The following is a 23,033-nucleotide window of genomic DNA, read 5'->3' as shown; positions in this document are numbered from 1 at the left end:
CGACTCTATTTGGTTGGAGGAACGTCCCTTTATATTTCTGCCGACATTCCGATTGACTCCAAAGCGGCGAGCAGCGGCAAGCGCAGCGCGCCGTCATTTGACAGTAAGTGGCATTTGACAGCATTTTGACAGTAAGTGGCATGAAACATTCTACCTGCTCAGGATATGGCGTCTGAATAACGAAAATTTGCACATGTTTAGGTATGGGTGTTTCAATGGTGACGGAGGTCGCAAATTATCCACTCTTGTGCCGCTGCGGCAAGGCCTCCTGAACACGTGCTGCCCCTAGCGGCGGCGCTCACTTCCGATCACACGAAGTGGCCGCGCCCCAGCGCGGGCTAGGGTGCCTCGATGCCAGCGCCGCCGTTCAGGGTGGTGCCATCCTTTGACCGCACCCGCGCCGCCGCTTTCTCGCTGTGACGCCATCTTGAGTCACAGCGAGTGGTTGCGAGTGCTTGGTGCCGGTGCTTAGTTCGAGACACATTGCGCGCGGATGCTTCGCTGACGCTTCTACTTGCTGGACAGTGTTAAGCCGCATGAATGACAAGCTTGTCAAGTGCATCGAGTCGACATCACGGGCTGTTGTGTTCCCAAGTGCACCGCATCGACGCGTAAAGGGCTTCGTTGTTTACGCTTCCCCCGGGACCCAGAGCGAAGGAAGAGTTGCGAAGCCCAAGTAAAGCGGTATCACTGGAAGGCAACGGATAGCTCCTACATTTCCGAGGTAAGTGTCAAGAAAGTTTAGACTATCGCATCGTGTTTTTCATAAATAAGAAAGTATTCTCTGATCCTTGCTCACGTACCTACATTCGCTCACGAACTAAGCACTGCATCGATGCTGAGTAGCCTATGGTTTGCGAGCGCGCGTCGCATAGGCTTTTGCCGTTTTGATCAGCGCAGTCTATGCGAGTAGTACCCTTATTTTAGGAACTGACGAAAATGCTTCGCCGCGAAATAGCCTTACATTAGCTACAAATCGTCATGTAAACCACCTATTTTACTTTTTCACGGGAAGCACACATCGTGTTTCTCTTGTTTCTTTTTTTTCCTCAGTTTCTTTTTTCGCTACTGGTTATTTGGGACTAAAGAACGCAGTGCTTCTTCGGGGGAGAGCGGCTGTTGTGTACGTGGCAAGCGAAGCATTGTGATTTTCTCTATTCTCAGCAGATATCTTGCGGATCTCAGGTTGTTACGTTATATAGCTGATTTTTTAGACGAATATATTTGTAGCGTAGTGCTCGTAAGCCGATGGTCATTCGTGCTCATTCCCGATGGTAGTGGGTACTGTAACGGTCTTTAAATGCCTGTGCACGGTATGCCCAGGTGTATAAGAGTTAAGGGGCATCATGGGACCAAAATGTTTCGGCGCTTTCTGGCATGGTGTCTGTTGTAGCCTGTACATTTCTTCGAAACGTGTGAAGCGAGGTAATACAGCATTACTTCTGCGAAAATTTATTTTTAAGCACTGTAATGGGTTCTTTGTATTTACAAGGCAACTTTTCATATCAATAATCACTTTTGTTGTTTTACTTGTACTTAGAAACACTTTGAAGAGTACCAGTACGAGGGAAATCGACAGGATGGGCGCCGTCTGTTAAAGTCAACAGCCCTACATCATCATGGACTATATTTTCGAAGTGAAAAACATTGCTAATCTGTATTTGACTGTCTTAGTTTCGTTTACGGTTTTTGTACGCGATATGTATGCAGTGTTGTTTATTTTTTCAATGTAGTTATCAGTGTTCCAATGGTTAATTATAAAATTTTCTGTACTCGCCATCGAGGTGTTTGGCTGATGTGACGTATTCGATGGTAGCTGATGTATTCTGGCTGGATATCTTGATTAATATTACCCGCGGTTGCGTTTTCTTGTTTGCATTCTGGTTTTCGATTTATATTGTGTGTAATAAGGTTGATGTACTCACTTGAACCCCCCCCCCCCATGCAATGAATAAATTCAAAAAGAAAACCTCTCACTATCCCGAATTGTGTGTCGAGCCTACCTTGCGATTTTTTTATCTCGTCTTTCAACATAACCTTCAGGCGCCACACAGTACATATAATTTTTCATGTACATATCTCTTTCATGATTGATTGTACTAGACATTATAAGTAAATATATTTTGTGCATCGTTTGGTTTCTTGTGTGTACTATGCAACATTGACACAGACAAGTTACGTTACATGTTTCTCTACAGCACTAACTAAACCTTATTTTCACATCGCAGTTATTTTTACACCAGCTTAATCCTGTCAGCACACAGTTTTGTGTGCAAAAAAAAGCAAAATTGCGCGTAGATATCGTCAAATAATTGCAACGAACGCGAAGAGCACGCGCAACGCAAAGGAAACTAACCGCCGTGCGCGAGTGGCTGGCTACGGTAAAGGAGGCGTGACGTGTAAACCAAAATACAACAGCGAAAAAGAAAAACTTCCACACACAGGGGGTCGCAAACCTTATATACCAAGCATCGAAGCGCAAAAAAAATAGTGCGTATTTCAAACATACACACGGCATGTTAAATGTAATTGAATTAGGCAACTTGGGGCATGTTCCCGGCGCCATACATTTACGTCTTGGACCTTCGACGAGTTGACGGCTATTGGTTATAAAGATGTGCAGATGCGATACCGATAAAAAAATTCTCATCAAGGCAAAGCACTTGGAAGTGCGCCGCGAGTAACACTATTTATGAACGCAAGCGTAGCTGAGTCTCAGCTCGTGCGACTCAATATGGCGGCGTCAGCGGGGTTGTCTCCACCCTGGACGGCTGCTCTGGGCATCGAGTAGAGTGTACTAGATAATGGTCGAGTGGGCCGAACGGCGCTCTGCCGCTGAGGCGCCGCGTGTGGAAAAATAGTGCGAGGGCGCTGCGAGCGAACTGGATTGGGGCGGAGACGCGCTCCGCGGCATATTCAACGTACTTTCGCTGCGGGCGCCGAGGCCGATTGCGCATAGTACGCTCTTAAAATAGTGCTTTATTTCGACTGAAAATTTATGTTTACACCATTTTGCCAAACATATATATTTGAGGCATGGATTATACAACACGACGTCTTCAATTTTTCTGTCGTTGTCAAGCGCGTCGTCTGCCAGCGAGCGCGGGACGCCCAGTTTTTCTCGGAGAACCTCTGTGCAGTACATTTTTTTAAATGTTTTAGTTGCCTCGGTGGGCCCATTACTCTTGACGGCCTGTACCAAATGTAGTTTTATCCAGGTGAACTGCTGTTTTTACCACTGTCCTCTAAAAGTAACTGGTATCTCCGCACCATGAAGGCTACGTTGAAAATTTTATTATTGATACCGTGTAATTTTACGCGCGCTTCTTGTTGCTGGATATTGATCAGGGAAAATGATCGAAGAAAACAATATTAGAGTGAAATAAACCAGGTTTATAAACTGCGTGGCGCGAAGAATGACCAATGTGTTTCTAGCTAATTAAATCAAAGGGTACATAGACATATATATTCACGCTATATATGTAAGGGAAAAATAACAAATCTTCTAAATGCAATAATTGAAAAAGTGAGAACTCCCGACCGGAATAAGCGCACGTGTTTGCAGTAACAAACACACTTATTAGTGAATACTGCACATAAAACTCGCATTCGCAGAAATAATATTCATAGCAGGCAAAACCATCTTTTATATATATATATATATATATATATATACTATGTGTGTGTGTGTGTGTGTGTGTGTGTGTGTACGACGCCGAATAGTCGTTTCCGTTTCGTTCGTGTTTGCTTGATTGAATTGAATTCTCTAATAATGTATTTAATCTGTCGATGTTGTTTGATAATAGCGTTCATTTGCTGTGTATAGATATCACCCCAGTGAACCATTAATGTACCATAGATGTCCATAGAACATCATGTTTGAGACATTGCACACATCCTATAGATATCTATATTTCTCCAAACAACGTTACAAATAGGTACCATGGATAATCTACGTCCCATCCAGATCACGTTGCTCTAACGTTGAAAGGATGTCGCAGCTGGACATAAGTAACCTCTAATAGATGTTCTTTTTGGGGACGCAGGAGGTCCATAGAACATCTAGTGGATCTTTCCTACTGACGCTATAATGAGCTGTATACCTGCGAGTGCCACAGTAGATGTACTATTGAATACAAATGAAATGCGAACAGCAGAGTTTGTGGCCAAAACGTAACTAAAAGCACAGTGTGTGGCGTCGGCCAGCAATGATTGTACACATGCATATGGTTTCGATGCGGAGTGCGGGGCTGCTTGTCCTAGTGCGTATTACGTCACCTGTATTTTGTTAGAAGCTTGTATTCTCACCCTGCCATTGCAGTGCCATTCCTATCTGTGATTACTTTTAAGGTGGCTAGCACTGTTGTTGCGCATCCAATGCAATACATTTTTTGTGCTATTCAAATTACGAGTAGACACGGGCAGCTTTGATGGTGGTAACAAAAGCAAAGAAATGCACGTTAGCAAGCTGGGTGCATGCCAGCTATATCACGCTACAGATGTAGCGATGGTGCTAGTCACTATAACACTGTACTGCCAGGTGGGTATGGCACTGCCCGAGGAGAGATGAGAAAACAACTTTCGGACAAAATACGGATGACGTTTATCACAATAGGGCGAGCAGCGCTGCACTCTTCCTCGAGAACTACATCCCCACGCACGTGCACAACGACTGGCCGACGACATGCACAGTATGCCTTTAGTTATGCTTCGGCCACACACTCCGCTGTTCGCATATAATTTGTCCTCAATGGTACATCTGCTGAGGCACACTAATGGCACAGTTACCCCCATTGTCGGCATGTAGCTGGTGACGTTGCTTGAAATGTTTTGTTAACGTGTAAACGTGTGAATGTGAAAATATAAACTGCAACACTTAAGGTGAGATCCTTAGATGGCTCAATGGTCGAAAAATCCGATGTCAAGCGTCGCAGCACCAAAATTCAATGGCACCAAAATTGGGGATTGAACCTTCGACCTTTGGAGTTAATTAGGTTGAAGCGAATTAAGGCACAGTTCATTAAGATAGAGTTAATTGAGGCACTCTAACCCACGGCCTTTGTTGGGAGTCGAAACCACTTGGAGATATGGGCAAACCGGCCACATCTCCAAATTATCTCAAAGTTGGATTCCAATTGACATGGTGAAGGTAGAGTCGAACCCACTACCTTGGGTGTTCATTAGAGCGAAGTTACTTAAGGCAAGTTAATTACGGCATAGTTAATTAAGGCACTCGAACTCTGGTGGAAGTCGAACCTACGACTTTTGGTGTTAATTAAGACAAAGTTAATTAAGATACAATTAAGGCACTCAAACCCTCGACCTTTGGTGGGAGTAGAGCCCGCAACCATTGGTGTTAATTATGACGGAGTTAATTAAGGCACATGTAATTAAGGCACTCGAGCCCACAACTTTGGTAGGAAAAAACAATAGAAGTAACAACGCATGCAAATGACAAATAATTTAATTAATGCTTCGTGAGTGCGCAGGCTTCTGCCTTCATCCTCTTCAGTGTTCGCTAAAGTGATTGTCAACTTTTATATATAGTTCTATCGCTCATCAAAATGCGAAAACTGCACTAAGAAAACCGTAAATCCGCATTTTGATCATTATGCTTCATTACAAATCCTGCAATGAATAAATGAAAAATATTGAGTTCAGTAAGCACTAGGTAAAGCACACCAGTGAAACTCATAATGTCATACCAATGTTACTTTTTTATTTATACAACTGATAAAGCTTTATTATACCCCTGTCAAGCGGGCAAGTTAAGTGCACTTACGGGGAGTGCACTTCGGGACCTTGAGTGACACTTTAGGCTACGCGGTTCTAAACAGGAAAACAGAGTGCACTCGCAGTAAAAAAAATGGCGACAGACTACGAGCGCGTTTTGTGAAAACGTAGATTAAAAAGAAAAGTACTTCTAAAAAGGGATTCTCTTACGCTGTATTATTAATTAAAACAAACTTAATCTATGTTTTTTCAACAAAAAACGAAAATATTTTTTATTCAAGAGTGTGGCAAGTCAATGCCGGCCAAGAAAAATGCCTAGCCAATCCAGAGCGACATAGCGGCGTGCGACGAGGCGGCATTTGATCCTGCTCGAACAGAATATGAACGCGTTTTAGGCTATTATTTGTGTGCAAGAGGTGTTCAACCACTAAAATGAACTTATATGTCCTTTTTTTATGCATTACATTTTATACCATTGAAAACGCTGGCGACGAGGCTACGCACTCGGCCAGCAAAGTGCGTTCCGTGAACGCACTTTGACCGGAGTACACTCTGCAGCGAGTGACACTCCACTTGCGACGTTTAGATTTGACAAAGTGCACTTAAGCCGAGTGACACTCTCCGTAAGTGCACTTAACTTGTCCGCTTGACAGGAGTATTACAAAAATGATCGACCCCCAGCCACGCACATGTATGAAATTATCCATTACACGTTCTCGCTGTATACAAACAGGTTAAACGCGGATCTAAAAAAAAAGAATGAAAAAAAAGAACGTAATCAAAAACAGATTATGGAAAATTAAACTTTATTAAAACACAAGTAACGAGTAGGCACAAAATGACTAGTAGGCACAGTGCCACAATTATAATTAAAAAGAATAAAACTGATTAGTAAGAGGTAGTATCACATACTAATTAATGACCAAAAGTGCATGGCCTGCTTGCCAGCACCTGCTTATGGGGCCATCGGATTCAAGATAGAAAGCCAGTACTTTCTCGCTGCATTGAAAAATATATGGTAAAATAAATTCCACGCAAGCAGAATCCAGTGATGGAATGTTCATCTTGATAGGCAACTTGGTCAGATCACAAAAGTGTCAATAACATAATGCTGCCAGAGACATAGAGATAGGCACTGCAAATGAGAAATATCCCTGACACTTGAAGAGGAACGCTGGAAACCAAGCGATACAAACATGTGCGAAAATTAACCATCAAAACATTGCCTCCAGAACATTCTCGTAAGCGCTCCGCAAGGCGAACAAACGTACCACAAATAGCAGTCAGAAGCACAGCTCTAAATTTCAGCACGCAACTGTACAGTTCTGCCTAGTATATGCGTACTTGGGCCATGGTCAACCGCACAAAAGTAGAAAAGACACAAATAAAGCACACGCTGCTCGCGCCCGGAACATTGCTGCGCACTTGCATCGAGGCGCGTGTTGCTGAATTGATATCAGTGGCGATGCGAAGTCAAAGCTATTGCGAGTTCAAGCTTCTTTTTTTTCTCTATAAAGTGTCGTAATACATCAGCAAGTTAAAGGTTACGTATTTTCAACGATGTACTAATAGATATAACTGAAAAATAAAGCATCTTTGTATGAGAAAGAAAATGACGTAACCGAGACCGAAAGCATAGCGAAAAAATGGCGAAAGTATTGGCTTTTGCGCGCGGTGTCCGGTAGCAACGTTACTAGACCTCCAGCAGTGCGTGCAAAGGTCGTGCTAAATTGCAAAATAATTAATTTAATGCTTTTGCTCTCCTAGCTTCCCATTGTTAGGCATTAGAGACAATTTGCTTGTATTTCTGCGGCATAGTGCGTGCATCGACTCATAACGCACAATGTACGATCAATGCACGAGAGCTTTGAATGTGCAAGAGATGTCCAAATCATAAGGACATTCGACGTCCTCTGGATGACCCTTGACTGCCACGTACTAGTCGAACATACTATAGATGTAAACTGGACGTCGTTAAATGTCTTGGATATTTGGTCTTTTGTGGTACATCCAATGGATATTTGTGGTTCACTGGGACCACGTTGTATTATTTACCAAGGGTCCCACTACAGTTCTTTCACTTTGGGACCCTTGTCTGTATGTTTACAGTGTACTATTCTAGTACACCGTAGTATGTTATTGATGTTGTGAAAACTTTTTTGGAACCAGTAAAATCTGAATCTGAATCTGAATGTAACCCATAACAGCACTATTGAAGTCTCAAAGGTGAGTGACTGCATGCAAGTGAGGACTGTCATTCGAATGATTGTGCTGCCGGAGAGTGGTGGCTGTTGCGCAGAGGCGCAGTTCCTGAGAGAATTAACGGACGGGTGGTAATAAGTCCTGCTTAACAAGTTCCTAGCTCTCGATTAATATAAACGCCCCGTTTTAGGGCAGCCTGTAAATCTGCTAACTTGATTCAGACAAGGATTTTTGACAGTCTCACCGTGTTTTCAACCCATTAAAACTGAGTGCCCCGTGTGGTGCCACACTTATCTTCTTCAACGAACGCAACAGATCTGCACATATCTCTACGTGTATGTGAGACATGCCGTTCCTTTAATTGTTTCATTAGGGTCATTATGATAGTGCACCGAATAACTGAAAGCAGCTGTTTATAATATACAAGCTGCCGAGTTAAGCGGTCATACATTTGGGAACGGCATTACATATATGCATGAAACGTAGGATAAACGTAACATGTTTTTCTCGGAAATCAGACTCGAGAATAATTTATGTTGTTGACACCCCCAGAAATAAGCCGAAGAACGCAGCCACCTGCTTTTTTCTTTTTTTTAATATAAGCAAGTTCTTCGGTTTTACGTGGCAAAACCACGATATCATTGAGGCACCCGGTTTATATAGTTTTTGCCACCTGGGGTTCTTTAACGTGCACCTAAATAGAAGTACACGAGTCTTTTTCCATTTCGTTCCCATCGAATTCCGCGACCTGGATTGAACCCGCGTGCTCAAGACCGTATCCACTATACTGTATAGCCACTAATTAGGCTACCGCGCAGGCTTTCTTTTCTTTTTTCTTTTTTTGAAGTATCGGCTGAAAAAAAAATCCACGTACGGCTTACGGCCAAATATTAGCATATAGAATGGCCGCATTAGGCTGTGGGACCAAATATCTTTGTACGTATTTTTTATATTATTGTCTAATAAAATTCCCCTTTGATTTGATTTAATTAACTAAAACCGTTTTCGGCGCTCGAGGTCCGACTGCAATAAATGACCCCTTAACGATTACTCCGCATTCTGTTACGCGAGAAAGGCGAAAATTTGAATGAAATGTTGCGCTGCAGCTTTTTTTTTTTCTATAACAATACTTCCCGTAAATCTGAGGACAAGGCGCCGGATGGGCAGCTATGTTTTATTTGTTTGAAGCGGCAAGCAGGAAGGTTGCATATCATTCTCCTTCTGCGTTTCGCAGGACCTCCTGATGAAAAACTTTATGTGCAACAATACACACGAGAGATACATGCTGCTTGAAGAACGAGAAAAATATTTTTTCTCCGAAGGGAACCGTACAATAACATAGTAGAATGAAAGCCGACACTGCGGCCGCAATGCACGCCCAATGACCGAGCGGTATTAAAAAATAATAAAAAATAAATAAAGAAGAGAAAGAAAGTAATTTATTCTTAAGGCATAAATACATGTCATATGCAATTATGAACCCCATTTGAGCGGTCTGAACGCAAATACCAGCGCGCGAAGTAGCACGAATGACCCTGCCGAGCAGTATCGCCAGCAGTTTCCAACGGCGCGACCTTGATGCGGCCAAATCCACTTCGACCGCAGCGCCGCCCCAGTATTTTTCCACGTCGGACGCCTCACGGCAAAGCACGCGCCACCCCAGCCGCTCGTCCCACTCGACCATATTCTAGTACACTCTAGCATCGAGGCACCCTAGCGCGGGCGCGCCGTCGGAGCACCTATCTTCTTACACCGTGATGGCAATACAACAAAACCTTTCAATAAAAATGTGTGCCGTTATTACGCAATTCGTAAAAGTTTTTATTAAACATTTTGAACGAAGTTTCACAAGCTAGTATAACATGGCGCAGCGCAGCAATTGGTGCGCTACTATGGCTTGGCCGCTTCCAACGCTACCTCTCCCGCGCCTCCTTTCACCTGTCCATTGTCTCCGTTCGCGCTTGCCGTGGCGCGCATGGCCGAGCGCCCGCGCTTTGCAAAGGATTCAACGGGTTGGTTTTGTGCGCACATCGCATTCTCTGTGTTTCTGCGCTGATGGCTCAGCATCATTTTGGTAAGTGGTTCAAGTTTTTCTCTTTTGAAAGCTCTGTCGTACGATTGTAGCACCATGACCCTCTTGTTTGATTGTTTCACATGCAACGGCTATTGTTTCGAATTTCCTCGCGGCACGTCCGATGTCACGGACAAAATATGTAAGCTCGTCAGGTTGGGATTACATTTTCGTTGGTGTGGGATAATTCACTGCCGTTAGCATCGACTGTCCGTGCTAAAATTGTTACACCGGGAAGCGCTTCTCGCGGAGTCGCCGCCTAGTTTCCTCGTGGTCCAAAGTTACGAATTTTTAAAGCTGGTGCTGTAATTATATAAACGCGAGCTATGCCGCTTATTGACTTATATTACTTCGTTGATGGTCTTAGAACTGCATCACTAGATGCGAATAATATATGTGTGGGATAATTCGCTGCCGTTAGCATCGACTGTCCGTGCTAAAATTGTTACATCGGGAACCGCTTCTCGCGGAGTCGCCGCCTAGTTTCCTCGTGGTCCAAAGTTACGAATTTTTAAAGCTGGTGCTGTAATTATATAAACGCGAGCTATGCCGCTTATTGACTTATATTACTTCGTTGATGGTCTTAGAACTGCATCACTATATGCGAATAATATATCTGCGTCCCCGACTGATTGCATCGAGACGTAAGCACGTGCGTTTTATATACGTCTGCTGCATTCATTTTGTGAAGAACAAATGCAAAGCAACAACAGGCTTGATTTGGGCGCGTTGGTTCATACTGAATAACGTAGATACAGCGCAACAACTTCTGTAATGAAACGGAGACAGGAAAGAACGCTGTACCTGCGTTATGTAGTACACTGTACCAGCGTTCTTTCCTGTCTCATCGTTTCCTTACGAAAATTGTTGCGCTGTACCTACGTTATCCAAAATCAAAACGGCGCACAAAAACAAAATGAGACTGTGTGCTAACTCCCTTGTTGCCCGTTGTATAAGATACACTTTGATTCATTTTTTGTAGTACCCAAGGCCTTGAACAGCAAAAGTATGACAGCCTGCCCAATGCAAGCATTTCTACGGATGAATGCTACCCGTAGTGCAGTGAGGCCACGATTTCAGCGAAGAATACCAACCAAAGTGACATAATCTTGAGCCAGGTTGCACCTCAGATGGGGAATGATGGCACTAGTTCCCAAAAGCTTGGATGGGACTTGCAACGAGCAGAGCAGGATCGAACATGTACAGCTATATAGGAGCATAGTTATGCATGTAGAAGTTGCGTCGTGCAACATGTTATATAGCTACCGTCCAAGCTGTCTAAGTTTGCATGACTCTTGTCTATCTTTTTTAGGTGCTTTCAGACATTCACATCCTAATGACAGACATGGGAAGACTATAAGACATCAAGGTGAAAGGCTCCTAGCAGCTCTCAGTGTTCCCAACGAAACTGGCAGAATGGCAGTGGCTGATTACAAGCTGCCCTTGGAGAACAAAAAAACCGTGACCACATCAGAATCTGAGCAGATTACAATCCTGCTTTCTGATGACACCTTGTAAGTAAAAGCGTTATGAATTGACTACATGAGCACATTTTTATAAATAACTCGTGCCAGCTCTAACTAATGCCTTTTATATGCATGTTAAACTGACTTCATTGTTTTATTGAAATTGTGTGGCTTCATGTTTTTGAGTTGTATACGCAGTAGTTTCAGTTATTACTTTTTTATACTATGGCTGCTTACATCGGCAGTTTTTGTGTGTACATATTGCTGCAGTAATAATTTCTCTGGAATGCATAATCATCTAGTGTCATTTGCTGTTCTGCCTTACCTTTTCTGGGGATTTCATACCTGCCTTCATGTAGCCACTGTGTATATGTCCACATATCCGCATTGTGTATACTTTGAATCCATTGTGTAAAGGGCTTTGAATCCCTTTTGTTCTCTTCCACTATGTTTTTTTTCTTTTTCAGACACAACGGCTCTCTGTTATGGGGGGCCGGTACTTAAGAAGCTTTACTGCGGGCATCCTACCCACTATTTTCAGACAGCTTGGGTGGAAACTTAAGCTAGACTTTAAGCCAGCTGCGGAAAAAGAGCTTCAGGGACGTGCATGTCTACAGTGTCATGGAAGGTAAGTTTAGAGGGCTGCTGTTTGACTGGGCATAAGTGCAGTGACTCTTACTCACAAAATCCATGCTGTTTTGAATGAAAAAATAAATAAAAGCAGATGAACACATTTGAAAAAAAATTATCCATCCAGTGTAGCTAAGTCTGGTGAATATCTTTCTTTTATAAGCCTTCCTCCCCCTTGCAGTTCCATAGAACTGATGTTCCACAAATTTTATTTATGAGTTACAGATCTGTTCGTATGTAGCAATGGTTCGGATATCAGCCACAACTGCTGATACCGTGTACACGTGCTACTTGCACTGTTTGACTAGATGGTTTGGTATACCAGAAGCTATTCATAGCAATACCACGTGGGAAAATGTGATGACCCATGCCATTCGCCAAGCAGCAACTGCCTGGTTGAAGAATTGCAGTTTGCGAGCGGGTAAAAAGTCAGCATGTTACATTAAGCTTAGTGTTCAGGTAGTTTTTATATAGAAATTTAAAATATACCTATGTTTTTAACTGAGTGAGCATCATGTAGCATGTTTACATCTTATTAAAATCGACTGTTGGTTCTATATCAGAAGTGCATGGTATGGGATTAACATTTTGACTTGGGTTTCTAAACTCTACTTACATCAGTCTGTTCACAATGGCCAGATAACTTCCAAGGACCATCTATGCATGCAGTTGTGACATCATGCTTTACTGTGGCCATAGGGAAACTTGTATACATTCTGAAGAGTTTTACTTTAGACAATAAATTCTGGGAACCCCAAGTAGAGTTGGCGTTCAGGGCCACTTGCTTACAAGATGCAGTGTAAAAGAAAGCTATAATTGTTTATTCCAGGCAGCAAAATGACATGGGAGATGCTTTAGGTGAACGTGAAAAGGGTATTTTAAATTATATAATGAAATATACTTGTCTTCTGACACTATATGCTTATGCCTGCAGATTTTAAGCAGTTTTTTATGTGTTGTATTTGTTTCTCTTATGCCATTGTTCAGTCTTGTGAGGACAGCCACTGAAAGGTCAGGCTTAAAACAAGTAACTATGCATCATGAGTGCATCAGTCCTATAATGTTTGAAAGTGGTGTGTGCATTACATGCCCTTAACAGTAGTCACCGAGAGAAAACAAGGTGTCTTCACTAATTTTTCTATTATGTAGAGATTATTTCTTATGTTTATGCTAAGCATTTGGCTTTTACTGACCTTACAACAAGTGAGTCTGGTCTTTTTTCTTTTTTTTGACTGGCGCAGATTCTTCAAAGGATACATACTGGACCTGCCGCCAGCTGACATGCCTTTCTTCCTCCTTAGTCCTGTTAAGATGTGGGTCAGTTTTTCTAGACATGCAATCCATAATATATGCAGTCTAGTCAATCAGTGCAAATTACATGCCATTCATTTCCTATGTATATATTTAGTCAGAATCAAAGCAAGGAAAGCACATATACATAATTTGCAGGAATAAAATTTTGTATTTTGCTGATTTAGCTGCCTCTTGAAATTGTTATGAAATGCTGGCTATAGAAGAGGCATTTTACAATGTGCCTCATTCAACACCCTTGTGTGCTGCATGAATTTTGCTTGTGTTAGCAGTATACCCAAATTAATCATGCGCAAACGCAGATCACTGGTACTGGTATTGTTTTCTTGGAACCAGAGGTGTGATTTAGGATTTGTAGGAAATGTACATATATTGAATGTGACTGGCTTTAACTTCAAAATAAAAACATAAAGCTACTAAGCTGCAAATCGTTCAGTATTATGTGCTAAATGCATGCTTTTGCAAAGGCATAAATATTAAAAGCTGCATAGATTTCATAGTTTGGTAATGATATCTGTCAAGGTATAATAGTGAGAGCCCATCTGTGACATGCAAACATGTATACATACATATGGCAACAATGTCATTCATGCACTCAAATAATATTCTTCAGAAAGGAATAGACTCGCAAGAGCATTAATACACTTTGCAAGTGAACAGCACTTTAGAAATTGCATGTCGCACACGGCCTCTCAACATTATACCTTCACAGATTTTATTACAAACTGTGGAATCTATGTGGCTGCTTTTAATATTTATGCCTTTGCAAAAGCTTGCATTTAGACCATTATACTGAACTTTTTCAGCTTAGTAGCTTTGGTGTGTTTCAGTTTTGAAGTTAAAGCCAGTCGCATTCAATATATGTACATTTCCTAGAAATCCTGAATCACAAGACTGGTTAGAAGAAAAGCATATCAGTACCAGCGATCTGCATTAGTGCACAGTTAACATATGCATTAGTGAACCTTTTTTTTTGCAAGGTGGATTGCATTTCTCCGGCAAGCAAAATGAGCCTTCATATGCAAGTTCTACAGATAGTCTAATGAAAGTCTAACAAACAGCTTGCAAAGACTTCCCCGAGACGAATACGGAGGGAGCATAAGCTTGGCTTCAGGAGTGCTTAAGAGTTCTAAGGCTATTACTCAGCTTGTACAAGCCGGATTGTAGACAACATCTTGGCCTGAACAAGCCCAAATTTAGACGTCTTCTAGATGGGTTTGTGCTACCTAGGTGTAGAGGTGCCGCCTGTGCTTAAAGTGGAAGCACGTCGCAAGCTACCATCGAGATCAAGCATGGGAAGCGCAGAGCGATTGGAGTGTGGAAGGTGTGGCAGTTCTAGACATGACAGCAGCAGCTGCAGATGGATTAAAACCAGGGGTTACTCTTGCGGTCAGAGGAGTCATCTGGATAAAATGTGTTGCAGCCGCGATGGTAACGATGTTGCCACCAATTGGCGAGTCCCTCATGCGAAAGCTTTGGCGGTGGAAGACGGTGCTTTAGAAGAGGACAGCAGCAATAGTGCGCAAATCTGGACGTTGGCGTCAGCACAAAAGAATGCTCTTGAGCCACCAATTCGACGGACGTTTAGTTGGGGAGGCGTAGATTTATCCATGGAAGTAGATACGGGTTCCCCGGTGTGCGTAATATCGCGACAGCTTTTTGATAAACATCGCAAATACTAGCCAAGCTTGAAGCCTTCGCATGTGAAGTTATCCTGCTACAATGCAAGATTGCCGGTGATGAGCGAGCTTCAACTTTGTGTGAAATACCATGATATTTCTGTTGACTGTTCCCTTATGCATGGTTCTAGACTGCCCCGGACCAAGCTTGTGCGGCCGAGACCTGCTAATCCTCCTGGAACAAGAGGCCGTTCCGGTACTACGAGTCACATGCAAAGACGAGGCAACGGCGAGTCAAGTGAACTGCCACAGCATCAATTCCATTCGCGATACATACCAGGACGTTTTCTTGGAAACCTTGGGGTTGATCAAGGGACCACCAGCCAGCCTCCTGCTGAAGGGTGACGCTGTTCCCAAATTCTTTAAGGCGAGACCTTTTCCATATGCTCTACGTGACAAAGTATCGCAAGAACTTGACCGGTTAGTGTCGCTGGGTGTAATATTGCCAGTCAACCACTCGAATTGGGTGACGCCCGTTGTACCCGTACTTAAAGGAAAACTGAACAGGTTTCCAAAAAAATTGAGGTATAAGCACCATTTGATACTTTCGAACACCCTGAACACGAAAATCGACAAGAAATTTGACATGGTGCAACCACAAACGCGTTATTAGCAAAAAAACTCCGAGCTACGACTGGGCGGCGCGCGGCAAATCCGGCTCGCATCGATGATTGGTGGAGCGCACCGTGACGTCAATCCATGGGTCCACGAGAGCTCGCCGCAACCTGACAGCTTCTCAACAGGTACTGCGACTACCTTCCAGACAATTTTGCACAGTTCAGTCGCTGTTATCGATAATTTTGATCACTTAGGGGTGATTGGCGTGACACCATGCGCATTTAAACCAGTGGCCCGACAACGAGAAACACCTACGCCAAGCGCGAGCGCGATCGCCAGTGCGGAAATTAAAATGGAGCCCGCCGGATCCGAGGACCTAATTGCGACGTTTACCCGTGTTGGAAGTATCGCCTGGTACGTATTCCTAAGTTTTTCTGAAGCTGTACCATGCTATATAGCCTTAGCAGTCAGAGTGAGATTGTATTATTTCATACCGGGCATCCTTTTAACAGAGAATACGGAAAGAGAGACTCATTTTGTACACAGTGCATTTTACTGTTGCTGGTTTGCAAGTAATGAAGTGCGACTGCCGAAGTGCTCTGAAGGTACACATCGCATGGAAATTATTGTATTTGCAATATAATTTAATTCAGTGTAGATATTAGGTACAAAGATGCATTCTGCTGTGCTGTGACCGCAACAAACAATGCGTGCAATCATTGCGTTATTCGATCTTGCAGCGAATGTGGAGACGCACTGTCAGCACAATGCATTTTGCAGTTACCAAGTTGCTAAGATAACAATACAAGGTGCAGACGCGCCAGAAAAACATACGCCGCACGTAAGTGAATTTTTCTTATTTATGCAGTATAGCTGTGTCATTTTGTGACCCACGGTGCTCAAAGCAGCGTTCGACGCCGCGACGGCGTGCTTGGGCTGCTTGCAATGTCGTACGGGAATTTGACGAAAAACAAAACAACAAAAAAAGCGTGCCACTGCACGTTGTTATGCATATCCATGCGGTTTACTGTAGTTCTATTTTATGCTTTTTGGCCTTCGATTCCCGGTTGTGTTGAAAAGATCAGAGGTAAAAGCCCATTGCACGCATCAGCGATAAACTCTGATGGTAATCACTGTCCCGAACAATGTTTTGAACAGAGAAGAGTGGTTCTTGAAGGCTTCCCTGGTAGCACAAACCCATCTAGAAGACGTCTACATTTGGGCTTGTTCAAGCCAAGAGGTTGTCTACAATCTTGCTTGTACAAGCTGAGTAATAGCCTTAGAACTCCCCAAACACTCCTGAAGCCAAGCTAATGCTCCCTCCGTATTCGTTTTGGGGAAGTCTTCGCAAGCTGTTCGTTAGACTTTCGTTAGACTATCTGTAGAACTTGCGTATGAAGGCTCATTTTGCTTGCCGGAGAAATTGGGCAATCCACCTTGCAAAAAAAAACGCTAACTGATGCATATGTTAACCGTGCACTAATGCAGATCGCTGGTACTGATATGCTTTTCTTCTAACCAGTCTTGTGATTCAGGATTTCTAGGAAATGTACATATATTGAATGCGACTGGCTTTAACTTTAAAACTAAAACACACCAAAGCTACTAAGCTGAAAAAGTTCAGTATAATGGTCTAAATGCACGCTTTTACAAACGCATAAATAAGAAAAGCACCCACATAGATTCCACAGTTTGTAATCAAATCTGAGAAGGTATAATGTTGAGAGGCCGTATGTGACATGCAATTTCTAAAGTGCTGTTCGCTTGCAAAGTGTATTAATGCTCTTGTGAGTCTATTCCTTTCTGATGATTTCGGTGCATGAATGACATTGTTGCCATATGTATGTATACGTTTGCATGTCACAGATGGGCTCTCACTATTATACCTTGACAGATTTCATTACCAAACTATGAAATCTATGCAGCTTTTAATATTTATGCCTTTGCAAAAGCATGCATTTAGCACATAACACTGAACGTTTTGCAGCTTAGTAACTTTGTTTTTATTTTGAAGTTAAAGCCAGTCACCTTCAATATATGTCCATTTGCTACAAATCCTAAATCACACCACTGGTTCCAAGAAAACAATACCAGTACCAGTGATCTGCATTTGCGCACGATTAATTTGGGTATACTGCTAACACAAGCAAAATTCATGCAGCACACAAGGGTGTTGAATGAGGCACATTGTAAAATGCCTCGTCTATAGCCAGCATTTCATAACAATTTTAAGAGGCAGCAAAATCAGCAAAATACAAAACTTTATTCTTGCAAATTATATACATGTGCTTGTCTTGATTCTGACTAAATATATACATAGGAAATGAATGGCATGTAATGCCTTGCACTGATTGACTAGACTGCATATATTATGGATTGCATGTCTAGAAAAACTGACCCCAAATCTTAACAGGACTAAGGTACAGGACTGAGGAGAAAGAAAGGCATGTCAGCTGGCGGCAGGTCCAGTATCCTTTGAAGAATCTGCGCCAGTCAAAAAAAGGAAAAAAAAACAGACTCACTTATTGTAAGGCCAGTAAAAGCCAAATGCTTAGCATAAACATAAGAAATAATCTCTACATATTAGAAAAATTAGCGAAGACACTTTGTTTTCTTTCATTGACTACTGTTAAGGGCATGTAATGCACACACCACTTTCAAACATTATAGGACTGATGCACTCATGATGCATAGTTACTTGTTTTAAGCCTGACCTTTCAGTGGCTGTCCTCACAAGACTGAACAATGGCATAAGAGAAACAAATACAACACATAAAAAACTGCTTAAAATCTGCAGGCATAAGCATAGTGTCCGAAGACAGGTATATTTCATTATATAATTTAAAATGCCCTTTTCACGTTCACCTAAAGCATCTCCCATGTCCTTTTGCTGCCTGGAATAAATAATTATAGCTTTCTTTTACACTGCATCTTGTAAGCAAATGGCCCTGAACGCCAACTCTACTTGGGGTTCCCAGAATTTATTGTCTAAAGTAAAATTCTTCAGAATGTATACGTTTCCCTATGGCCACAGTAAAGCATGATGTCACAACAGCATGCATAGATGGTCCTTGGAAGTTATCTGGCCATTGTGAACAGACTGATGTAAGTAGAGTTTAGAAACCCAAGACAAAATGTTAATCCCATACCATGCACTTCTGATATAGAACCAACAGTCGATTTTAATAAGATGTAAACATGCTACATGATGCTCACTCAGTTAAAAACATAAGTATATTTTCAATTTCTATATAAAAACTACCCGAACACTAAGCTTAATGTAACATGCTGACTTTTTACCCGCTCCCAAACTGCAATTCTTCAACCAGGCAGTTGCTGCTTGGCGAATGGCATGGGTCATCACATTTTCCCACGTGGTATTGCTATGAATAGCTTCTGGTATACCAAACCATCTAGTCAAACAGTGCAAGTAGCACGTGTACACAGTATCAGCAGTTGTTGCTGATATCCGAACCATTGCTACGTAGCATACGAACAGATCTGCAACTCATAAATAAAATTTGTGGAACATCAGTTCTATGGAACTGCAAGGGGGAGGAAGGCTTATAAAAGAAAGATATTCACCCGACTTAGCTACACTGGATGGATGATAATTTTTTTTTCAAATGTGTTCATCTGCTTTTATTTATTTTTTCATTCAAAACAGCATGGATTTTGTGAGTAAGAGTCACTGCACTTATGCCCAGTCAAACAGCAGCCCTCTAAACTTACCTTCCATGACACTGTAGACATGCACGTCCCTGAAGCTCTTTTTCTGCAGCTGGCTTGAAGTTTAGCTTAAGTTTCCACCCAAGCTGTCTGAAAATAGTGGGTAGGATGCCCGCAGTAAAGCTTCTTTAGTACCGGCCCCCCATAATAGAGAGCCGTTGTGTCTGAAAAAGAAAAAAAAAACATATTGGAAGAGAACAAAAGGGATTCAAAGCCGAAAACACCAAATATACACAATGCAGATATGTGGAAATATACACAGTGGCTACATGAAGGCAGGTATGAAAACCCCAGAAAAGGTAAGGCAGAACGGCAAATGACACTAGATGATTATGCATTCCAGAGAAATTATTACTGCAGCAATATGTACACACAAAAACTGTCGATGTAAACAGCCATAGTATTAACTAAAACTACTGCGTATACAACTCAAAAACATGAAGCCACACAATTTCAATAAACAATGAAGTCAGTTTAACATGCATATACAGTCGAGTCCCGCTACAACGAAATTCACGAGACACACAAAAATTTTCGTTGTGGCGGAACTTCGTTGACGCGAATTGGTATGTATATACCGTATTTTCGCGATACTAAGCCCCCCCCCCCTCTATTCTCGCGAAAAAAATTGGGGGAAAAGTTTGCATGCGAATCTAAGCACCCGCCTATTTGTTAAGAAGAGCACGTAGCCGGAGCCGTCGCACTCCCGAGGTGGCACGGCGTCCGCAGCGCGATCTCGCCGCACAGTCTGACTGCAGAGCCGCGCGATCTCGCCGCACAGTCGGACTGCAGAGCCGCGCGGACTCATGACGCCTGCGCACCGCGGGCATCAAGAGTCCGTCTCCGTGACGCTCGGCTCCGGCGGCGCGCGAGCGTCACAGGGATTTTTCGAATCTAAGCACCCCCCCCCTCACTTTGGGCATCGCGATCACGAAAAAAAGGGGGTGCTTAGACTCGAGTAAATACGGTACGTATGCCAAACGGCAAAGCCGCGAACGAAACCGAAACCATCATCAGGGAAATCTTTGCGATGGCGGTGAGCGGCAAAGGTTGACAGGTACCGAAGGCAGTCGATAAAGTGTCAACTTCAAGAGAGAATGCATATTCCGCCGCTGTTACAGCATTTTTCGTACATTGCGGCTGACGCCTAATCCAACGCGCGTGCCCGGCTGGTTGCGAAACACTCATTTTGCGGCACACGCACCTTCGCAATGAAGCAGTTTGAATTATCGCAATTTCACTGCATATTTATGACAAAGTCGGCAAGCTTGCGCTTACCGGAAGTTTTATTTCCCGAAGTCGGTCAGCCTGGATTTCTTACGCTTCACGGCAAGCAAAGGCGTTACACGAGTCTCAGAGTCCGTTAAGAGAGCCATCGCATTGTCGTGGGTACGGATAACTTTTCTGATGAGGCGAAAATGAACCATTGCTTTCAAAGCAGTCGCCGGAGTCGGTGTGTCTAGCGGATAGTCATTTTCCCCAAACGACGAGACGTTAGCATCTTGTTGACAACAGCGGCTGCGGCGCGGCCGCTATCTTGAAATGCAACGTGCACAAAGTGAGCGCCCGCGTGGGCCTCATCTTCAAAGCGATCTGCGATGGGGGCAAAGTGCAACTAGTGCCGGTAGAGTCGTGTGCGCTGTGCTTTCGACGTTTAGTTCGCGGTGAAGCGAGTGACGGCAGGGAGGTCAATTTGTTCGCTGTTATTGCCGCGTCTCACTCCAGCGTGTTGACACGGAGTTTCCGCGGTCATTGAGCGAGATCTGTTCATGTTTATCTGTGTGCGTGTGACACCGTGCCCGGTAATTTAGTTAGCGAATGTTTACTAGAAAACTACTATCTTTAGTTCGTATAGCTGTCTACTAACTTGCTATCGCAACCGATGCTTCACCTTGCGGGCGAAACTGCGAGATTTTTCCTTTTGCTTTCTGCCTCAGCGATCGTATGTGCCTTCTCCTCGAGAGAGAGAAGTTTACGCTTCATCGTTGGCGTATCCATTTCACCCAGACACACACCACAGAAAACAGCAGCGATTGTGGTGATCCCCTGCAGTGTTGCGCAGGCGCGTGGTGATCACACGTGGCTATGGATTGCAGTGGCTTAAACCGATACTTTGAATTTGATTTCGTTCGTGAAAACCTCGTTCAAGCGGACATACGATCGTCACAGCTTTGGAAGGGCCTTCTAATTTGACTACTCGGCAGTTCCAATTTCAATTCAGTCACAGTTTCCTTCTCGGAAAAGTTCGTTGAAGCGGAAATACCGAATAAAACGCCTTCGTTATGAAGGGACTTTTTTGTATTACTTTCTATGGGCAGCTGACGGGGAATCCGAAAATCTTCGTTGTGAGGGAAATTTCGTTGTAGCGGCATTCGTTGTAGGGGGATTCGACTGTAAAAGGAAGTAGACCTGGCACGAGTTATTTATAAAAATGTGCTCATGTAGTCTATTCATAACGCTTTTACTTACAAGGTGTCATCAGAAAGCAGGATTGCAGCTCTGCTCGGGTTCTAATATGGTCACGGTTTCTTTGTTCTCCAAGGGCAGCTTGTAATCAGCCACTGCCATTCTGCCAGTTTCGTTGGGAACACTGAGAGCTGCTAGGAGCCTTTCACCTTGACGTCTTATAGTCTTCCCATGTCTGTCATTAGGATGTGAATGTCTGAAAGCACCTAAAAAAGATAGACAAGAGTCATGCACACTTTGACAGCTTGGACGGTAGCTATATAACATCTTGCACGACGCAACTTCTACATGCATAATTATGCTCTATATAGCTGCACATGTTCGATCCTGCTCTGCTCGTTGTAATTCCAGTCCAAGCTTTTGGAAACTAGTGCCATCATTCTCCATCTGAGGTGCAACCTGGCTCAAGATTATGTCACTACGGTTGGTTTTCTTCGCTGAAATCATGGCCTCACTGCACTACGGGTAGCATTCATACGTAGAAATGCTTGCACTGGCCAGGCTGTCATACTTTTGCTGTTCAAGGCCTTAGGTACTACAAAAAATTAATCAAAGTGTATCTTGTACAACGGGCAACAAGGGAGTACGCCCAAAGTCTCATTTTGTTTTTGTGCGCCGCTTTGCTTTTGGATAACGCAGGTACAGCGCAACAATTTTCGGAAGGGAACTATGAGACAGGAAAGAATGCTGGTACACCGTACTGTGTAACGCAGGTACAGCGTTCTTTCCTGTCTCCGTTTCCTTACAAAAGTTGTTGCGCTGTACCTACGTTATTCAGTATGAATCAACGCACCCAAATCAAGCTGCTGTTGCTTTGCATTTGTTCTTCACAAAATAAATGCAGCAGACGTATATAAAACACACGTGCTTACGTCTCGATGCAATCAGTCGGGGACGCAGATATATTATTCGCATATAGTGATGCACTTGTAAGACCATCAACGAAGTAATTAAGTCAATAAGCGACATAGCTCGCGTTTATATAATTACAGCACCAGCTTTAAAAATTCGTAACTTTGGACCACGAGGAAACTAGGTGGCGACTCCGCGAGAAGCGGTTCCCGATGTAACAGTTTTAGCACGGACAGTCGTAAGAGAGAAAAACTTTAACCACTTGCCAAAATGAAGCTGAGCCATCAACGCAGAAACACACAGAGAATGCGATGTGTGCACGAAACCGACCCGTTG

The 23,033-nt window shown here is 43.1% G+C and overlaps 1 protein-coding gene and 1 long non-coding RNA gene across 2 annotated transcripts in view; both read right to left on the bottom strand.

Moving 5' to 3' along the window:
- The window catches only part of LOC119440408 (nose resistant to fluoxetine protein 6), a 539,389-nt gene that overhangs the window by 277,822 nt on the left and 238,534 nt on the right, over nt 1-23,033 (bottom strand). The window lies entirely within an intron of this gene.
- On the bottom strand, nt 17,945-22,094 carry LOC125942166 (uncharacterized). The gene is made up of 3 exons (XR_007464872.1): nt 21,849-22,094; nt 19,383-19,543; nt 17,945-18,134 (listed from the first exon to the last, which is right to left on the bottom strand). It is a non-coding gene; the product is annotated as an uncharacterized LOC125942166 (long non-coding RNA).

Source organism: Dermacentor silvarum, chromosome 1, assembly GCF_013339745.2.
Source record: "Dermacentor silvarum isolate Dsil-2018 chromosome 1, BIME_Dsil_1.4, whole genome shotgun sequence".
Classification (NCBI taxonomy): Eukaryota; Metazoa; Arthropoda; class Arachnida; order Ixodida; family Ixodidae; genus Dermacentor; species Dermacentor silvarum.
This window is presented reverse-complemented; position numbering and strand designations above follow the sequence as displayed.